This window comes from Phasianus colchicus, chromosome 9 (genome assembly GCF_987193195.1).
Source record: "Phasianus colchicus chromosome 9, bPhaCol1.hap1.1, whole genome shotgun sequence".
Lineage (NCBI taxonomy): Eukaryota > Metazoa > Chordata > Aves > Galliformes > Phasianidae > Phasianus > Phasianus colchicus.
The window spans coordinates 1-7756 of record NC_143444.1 but is presented as its reverse complement, the minus strand read 5'-3'; the positions used below and the strand labels follow the sequence as shown (position 1 = coordinate 7756).

At 55.0% G+C, this 7756-nt stretch overlaps 1 long non-coding RNA gene across 8 annotated transcripts; it reads left to right on the top strand.

The window, feature by feature from the left end:
- Positions 1–694: 694 nt before the first annotated feature.
- LOC149916690 (uncharacterized) lies at positions 695–7744 on the top strand. 8 transcript variants are annotated; one of them, XR_016469008.1, is made up of 6 exons: positions 695–1321; positions 1789–2060; positions 2155–4534; positions 6283–6506; positions 6648–7152; positions 7236–7744. It is a non-coding gene; the product is annotated as an uncharacterized LOC149916690 (long non-coding RNA). The 8 variants fall into 8 exon arrangements; XR_016469012.1 differs by having other exon boundaries at positions 696–1321; positions 1951–2060; XR_016469009.1 differs by lacking the exon at positions 695–1321 and having other exon boundaries at positions 1340–2060; positions 2155–2486; positions 2648–4534.
- The last annotated feature ends 12 nt before the right edge of the window (positions 7745–7756 follow it).

Below are 7756 nucleotides of genomic sequence, written 5' to 3'. Positions count from 1 at the left end.
AGGATCCGGAGCTGCGGGCCGACGCTCGGCTGAACGCGAGCCAGCAGCGCCCTGCGCAGGCGGCCGAGAAGCCGGCCGAGCATCAGCAGCAGCAGCAGCCGCTGATCGCCCCGCGCTCAGCCCCGCCCCGCACAGCGCCGGCCTCGGGCCGGCACCGCGACCGCCGCCTGCAGCGGGACGCCAAGGTGCCCCGGAGCCGCTCGTCTCCAGCGGGTTCCCCACGCCACCGCCGGGCCGCGCCGCCCGCCCGGACGCCCCGCTCCCCCACCTGCCGGCGGCCGCCAGCCCGCGCTCGCCGCTCTCCAGCAAGGCCCGCACGGAGCGGGGCGGGGCGGAGCGGGGCGGGGCGGGCCCGGCCTCGCTGAGGTCCCCCACGTCCCCGCCCTCCTCCCGCAGCCGCAGCCGAGGCCCCGGAAGCGGAGCGGGCGCACGACGGCAGGCATCGCGAGGGCAGCCGGGCTGGGGCCACGGGGACGCGCGCGGTGATGTCGCAATGACGGCGCGCCCGCGGACGGAAAGGACCCCGCGCGGAGCGCCCGCCCCGTTCGGCGCACCGACCAATGGCAGAGCGGAGGAGGCGGGGCCGAGCGCGGGCTCTCCGCCAATGGCGGCTGCGGACGCGGGGCCGCCGCCATGGTGATGCCGATGGCGCCGGCGGGATGGAGGAGCCGCGGGGCTCCGTGCGGGGAAAGCGGAGCTCCGCCGCTCCGCTGCCCCGCCGCCGCCCTCGGGGACGCCGCGCGGTCGGGGGAAGGCGGCGCGGGGGCACCGCCGCCGGCCCCGTCCGTCCCCCGTCAGAATCCGGCTGTCCTCGGAGGGGGAACCGAGCCGTCCTCCGTCGTTGCGGCGAGGCGCTGCCGGGCTGCGAGAAGCGGCGGCTGACCGCGAGAGGCGGGACCCGCCCGGTGTCCGGGAGCGGCTCCTGGCTGAGCCGGGCAGCCCCGGAAGAGAGGGAGCGATCGCGCGGATCGAGGCGCGTTCGAGCCCGGCACGGAGTCCGGCCCAGCGGAGTCCGCTTCTCGCTCGGCTCCAGTCATCGGCAGCGCTGTGCTGAGCTGCTGCCCCGCAGCTGCAGTCTCCAAGCGCCGTTTTCCATCTGATGCCGTGGAGACGGCGCGCCCTCCCTCATTGCAGCGCGTAAAGCCGCCCCCCCGGCGACAGCGCATGCGTGATGGCGTCCCCGTGGCGACAGCGCCTCAGCGCGTGCGCCGCGCCGTCCCCGCTGGGTGACGTCACCAGCCCCGCGACCCGAGGAGGAGGCGGCCGTGCGGAAGTGGGGCGGCGCACCCCGGGGCTCCGAGCGCCGCCTCAGCTTCTACAGGTGGGTGTTCGGGGGGGGCACCGGGGCGGGGCCGGGGTTAAGGGGGCTGGGGGCCACGTGCCGCTCTGCGTTGGCCCCGCGGGGTCTCTGTGGCGCTCGGGGCTTCCGCTCGGCGGGGGCAGCTGCCCTGTGTCTCCCCGCCTCCCCCGCCCCGTGTATTTCACTGCCCTCCTCCCCTCCCCCCGCCACTGGTCGCCCACAGCCTCCCCCGTCGCTCTGTGTGACCCCCGGGGTTGCGCCTCCCCTCCCCTTTTTCCCCCTTCCAGTTCCCCCATTCTGATCACTGTAGTCCTCTTCATCATCATCAAATCATCAAATCACCAAGGTTGGAAAAGACCTTCAAGATCATCCAGTCCAACCATCCACCTACCACCAATATTTCCCCACTAAACCATGTCCCTCAGTACGACATCTAAATGTTTTCTGAACACCTCCTGGGAAGGTGACTCCACCATCTCTTTGGGCAGCCCATTTCAGCATCTAACCACACCTTTGAAGAAGAAATTTTTCCTAATGTCCAATCTGAATCTTCCTGGCACAACTTGAGGCCATAAACACACAACCTGCTGTTAATACTTTTCCTAATGCCCTGACAATACTGAATGAGAAACACATCAACCTCCTGCTAGATATCTCCGAATCAAGTCAGTAGAACAACAGAGAAAGTAGGAGATGCTAACATCTGAGAAAAAATACTGAGAAGGGGAAGTAAAACAAGAAGAAGGCAATGAAGTGGCAGGTGGGTTGTCCCTCCATACCTCTGCTGGTCCTTCACTGAAATTCTTTTCTGAGGGCAGGGCTTTCTTCTCACTGCAATTTCTTGCTTCCTGCAGCCCTTCCCTAAGGCAACAGACACATTCCTGCCAGCTGCATTAATAACTTCCACCTTGTGACACTGAAAACAGTGGGGAACTGTTTAAGAGCATCCTGTCTTGTACAGATACATACAGAAGCAGCAATTACAGTAACAAGAGGAATAATAACGACAAGAAAAAGCACAAGGTGGAAAAAGTCTGTGAAGAAAGTGTGGGCGAAAGCATTTTTTCAGGTTCCTTGCACGAAATATTCCCAAGCAACAGACACTGTGAAGTGGGAGAAATCCAGAACTTCTACAGCATTTTGTCTGAATGCCCTCACAAAGAGAAAGGAGCGGGCTTCAAGACAGGTATCAGGATTTGGCCAATAATAAAACATACCGTTAGTTTTAAATGTGTTCCTTAACCCATTGTGTTACTTTGGCTCTCTCTGAAGGGTTGAAAACTAAGTGCTTTTTTCTCTGCTTGTAATCCATTTCCTGTGGGTTGTTACCACCTATCTGTCTGGCAGGAACTACCCAGTTACCCCGTTGATCAAACCTTACCTTTGGATGTCATCCAAAATTACTTAACAGAAAAGAATCCAACTGGCATATCTACTATGAGGAGAATGAGCAACATTTCCTTGAAGAATTTACTCAAAGTAGGCGTGCGTATTATGTGCCAAGAAAAGAAGGAAATTTGATGCTAGCATCAGTTGATGAACATTAGCATATATTCTTTATATGGTACATGCTGAAGGCAATGCTGGAAAAAAAAATATGAAGAAAAATCATTGTTTTAAGGTCTTCCTGCCTCAATTTAGGGAAAGAAAATGGCAAGTTCTTCAATGGAAAGGCTTTTTTGTTGTTTTGTTTGTTTGTTTGTTTGTTTTCCATGAAGAATGGAAGTACTTCAAGAGATGGGGGTTTTGTTGTCAATGTCTAAACAAAACATTTGCATTGAATTCAAAATCTGTATGTTTCAGCGTGTCCAACACAGCCAAAATATTTTGCTTAGAGAAGGCAGGCATGTGTTACTATTTTCAATGCGTTTCATGTTTAAAAAAAAAAAAAAAAAAAGTCAATAATGAAGCATTCACTCTGTTGATCCAGTTCTCACTGAGTCATTAAGGGCAGGGAACAGAAGAGACAGAAGGATATGAGACATCTTTGAACGCAGCGTATACAGCGGACTACTGAGAAATTCAAACCCAAACGTCTAGACTAAGTGGAAAAACTTGAAGGAAAAGAAAATAAAAACAACACACAAAAACACAACTTGGAACGAAGTCAAAAAACCAGGATGAAATGAAACAAACTCCATCTCCCCTCATGGAGATGTTCTGATGCAGTTTGGCAGACCAGCTATATGCTCACTTCCTGCTCCCAGGCCAGCTGTGAAGATTGCTCTCTGAATTATGGACTCACAGAATCGTTAAGGTAGGAAAAGGCCATGAATATCATCTGGTTCAACCGTAGACCTCTGGAAGGTTTCCTCCCAGACCACCACCCCCTTCCTTCAGGGGACAGGTGCCATGGTTTATTTTAGTGGGCAGCACCTCCTCAACTTAAGTTCCCTTGCCTTCAGTTCTCTTGCCCCTCTGCAAACACAGCAGCATGCCCCTAAAAATAAACAAACAAATAAATAAATAATCCTGTGGTTTTGACACCTGTCCTCAAATTCCATGTCTGCTTTGACAGAATTACATGTTTTTAGAGGAGTACTTGGCCTGTGATTTTCAGTTAGTTCTGTCAAGCAGTGCACAGACCTTGGTCTCTGTAAAATGGGGCTCTCAGATAGGGTGAGCAAAGCTCACATGAGGGGAAATCACTAAGGGCAGGCTTGTCAGCAGGTTTGAATCTATCCCCTGAACAAAAAGAAGTGAAAAAACAAATTTGGCATCTTGGAGCCCAAACTGGCAGGCCTGATCTGAAATGACATTGCAGTTTTCATTAGCTAGTAGGAGCTGATTTCTTTCCTCCTTATCCAACACGACCTTGAAACATACCTTAAGCTTAAGTAGGTTGTTGTAGTCTTCAGGGGCCTATACTGGCTTTCCACTAATGGAAACTAAGTTTTGAACTCCAGGGGATGAAATGAGGTGAACAAAATTGTCTATCTATCTAGTCACAGCTGTAAGATTTAAGGCATATGAAATAAAAAATGGGGCAAAAGGGACACCAAGAACGAGTTTGAACTTTAAGGTAGTAGAATATGTATAGGGCTGGAGCTGAAGAAGTAGCTTAAATAAGAGTCTTGTTTCTTGTTTTTGGCTTTTGTGGTTCAGCAGGGTGCAAGGATGACAAATATTTAATAGCAGACCACTTCTGCCACAAAGCATGGCCATGGCTACAGAGGCTGGATGATGTCAGAGGATACAGAACAGCAGTCGTGTGATTATCCAGTGCATCACGTGGTAAGTAGGGGAGCTAATATGACTCTGACACCAATTCTTAGTCTACAGGCTTTTGTAGGATGGTATTCCTTAGCAGTATCTTTCACCTGGGGGTAAAGGGAAGGAGACCAAACATCCTCGGACAACCACATGCAATTTCTCACCATCATCAAAAAAGTAACCTGCTGTCAGTCATCTGGCTTGCTCCCTTCTGAGGTTACAACCCTACAACAAAAGCAATTCAACAACAGACCACTCATAAACTCCCGGTCAACAAAAATAGTTCTTTTTTCTATTGCTGGAAGAGCTGCAGCAGTTTCAGTCTCCCGATGAGCTATACCACTGCAGCACTTCTTTGGGCTTGAGTTAGTGGTGCACCACTTTAACTTAGTAGGCTTAATAAAATACAGAAGGTACTTCACCTTTTTACTGAGAGGGAGGGCAGGAGAGGCAAAAATTGCTACTTTTTGCAAACTACCCTCAGTTTGCAGTATCCCAATGCTCTGTATGAAAGCCTAAAACCACAAAGAAAATGACTATATCTTTAAATATTAGCAATGCAATTTCCTTTCTTCTATTCTTGTGAATTCCAACTGCTTTCCTGATGTTTGCACTTACCAAGTAGACAACCCAGTGATTACTTTCTGTGATCAAACCTGGCAGCTGTGAACTCAAAAGGGCAGGCTGGAACGAAAGCAACACAGCAATGCTGGAGAAAAGAACAGCGTGGCTTCACGTGGTGATGGAGCTTTGTTTCCTATCTCCTCTGAAATTCTGCTCTTTCACATACCCTGCTGTTGTACAGCAAGAGGAAAAAAACAATCAGTGAAAGGGTTGAGTTTGTAGGAGACATGAGCTCCACTTGAAGAGCCATGAGACGTTGGCTGGTATGCTGGTTCAAGGGTATGCTGGTAACTCGTAAACTGAGAAGCCTCCAAGTAAACACTCAGTGTGTCAATAAAAGGCTTGGTGGAGGGCAGAGAAATGTGCTGCTCCTTAAGGCGTGGTGCCCCCATGAACGGATGCACACGGTGTCCATCTCTGCTCTGCATTTAACGCAGGGCCCATGTCCCAGCCCACGTCCCAGCCTCGGATCGCGTCCCGACCCATGCCTCGAAGGACTACATCGCAGTGCTCGCCCTATACGCGGGACCAGCTGCTGAGCCCAGATCCCCCAGCGGGGGCAAGGGGCTGCTCAGTAGGGCTGCCCTTTATGCTCTCACCCCCTCGGGCCCCTCCTGCGAGTCTAGGGGGCGCCGAGCTCGAAGGTCGCTCGATGAGGGCCGGGGGTCGCCGGTCCGGTCCGGTCCGGTCCGGGGCAACGGAGAAGGGCCGTCCGCACACCCCGGGAGCTCCCCGACAGCCCGAGCGGCCGCAAACAGGGTTAAGGCCGAGGCGATTTGCGCGTAATCCCCGGCACGGCCCGGGGAAAGGGGCGCGGTGCCGGGTAGGGGCGGTGAAGGGGGAGGGCAGCTCGGCTAGACCCCCGGGAGCCGGGGGAGGGAGCGGAGCCGGTGGGGAGGGAGGACGGGGCCCGGAGGGGGCCGGGGGGAGAAAAGGGAGGAGCGGCAGGGGGTGGAGGGAAGGAAGAGCGGCGTGGGGAAGCGCTACGCGCCCGAGCGGCGGAGGGAGGGAGGGAGAGGAGGAGGCGGCGGTGGAACGCGCTCGGCTCCCTGGGCCGAAGGTGCCCACCCCTCCCCTCTGTGCCTCCCCCGTTTTGACCCCCAGGGTCCACCTGTCTGCCCCCCCCCCACCCCCCCCGGTCCCAGCACCGGATGCCAGCACCGGGACAACCGCCTGTCCCGAAGTCCACACTGTCACTGTAACCATGGAATCTGGGGCCGTACCAACCCGTCTACCTCGAGAGCCCCATCAGCGTCCTACAGCTCCTGGAGCCTGGTGTCGCTGTCACCCTGGCTGTCCATGACTGTCCCAAGCTGTCCCCCCTGCCATGGTGGCACAACTGCAGCGCGGTGCCATCCTCATTGAAGAGGTGATGAGGAGGGGTACAGGGAGGGGGGCTGGGGACAGTTGGGGGACACGTGGGGTGTGACATGGGGTTGGTGGTGTCACCATCGTTGGGTATCACCTTCACTGGATGCCATTGGGTGTCATCGAGTGTCACTGTCTTCAGGTAACACCGTGACACAGGGTGACCTCGATGTGGAACAGCCGTGATGCAGTGTCCCCATCCCTGGCTGTCACTGTTGTTACCGTCATCCGGTGTCGCCATCACTCGTGTGTCACCATCCCTTGGATGACATTATTCCCTGTGCTGTGATCACCACACAGAGGTAGGCACTGGTGGCCCCGCGTTGTCACCGTGCTGTCTCTGAGCCTCTTGCTGTCCTTTGTCACCCCTCCAGGCCTGCCTACAGCCGGACTCAGTGACACTGGAGCCCTCTGGTGCCCATCATTGCCTGCCACGAGGACGGGGACACACACGGTGGTGAACTCTGTGCCACCACCAGAGGAGACCACATGTGACATCAGCGTGGCACAGCCGTGATGCAGTGTCATCATCGTTGTGCGTCGCCAGCAGCTCACCAGCTTCAGCCTGTATGACACGTGGCAAGTTCTCGTGCCATTTGCCGAGTAAACCACGGTGACTGTCAATAATGATATTTCAACCTCGTGAGGTGTGTGTGTGCCTGTGAACGCACAGGTTTTTGTTTATTAAGCAGACGTGAAACAACTTCTCTTACTAAGCCATTAAAGTTAGGCTTGCGTTCTTTCATAACAGAATTCAGTAAGTTAACTGGAACTCCTCCTGGAAGAGGAGATCTCCTCTCCATGCCAGTGACCCAACAGAGCTCCAGGTGACCCGGGCTGATGTCACAGTGCGATGCGCTGCATCACAAGGAGATCTTCCACAGGGCAGCATCAGTGCCAGCACTTCCCTGCAAGGCCTGGGCGCTGCTGCAGCACTGCTCAGGGGCTCTGTCCTTCTGCGGTCAGGAGTCGGCTCAGGGGCAGCAAGGCTGCACTGGGTGACCTTTGTTGACACGTGGAGGAGCAGGGGCACTTTGCGGAGAATTGTTGGTTGGTTGAGGAGCCTTGTTTGTGGAGGGCATCCTTAGTTCTGAGCTGAGGGCTGTCGGCCAGCGACATGGAAGGCTGTTGGACTGTGAGCCTCAGCTCGGAGCTGGTCTACACGTTCCCAACGCTGCTGGAACTCTCTACCAAAGGTAAGGCTTTCCGGACTCCCTTCCCAAGGCATCGCACGGGGCTGTTAGCTGTCCA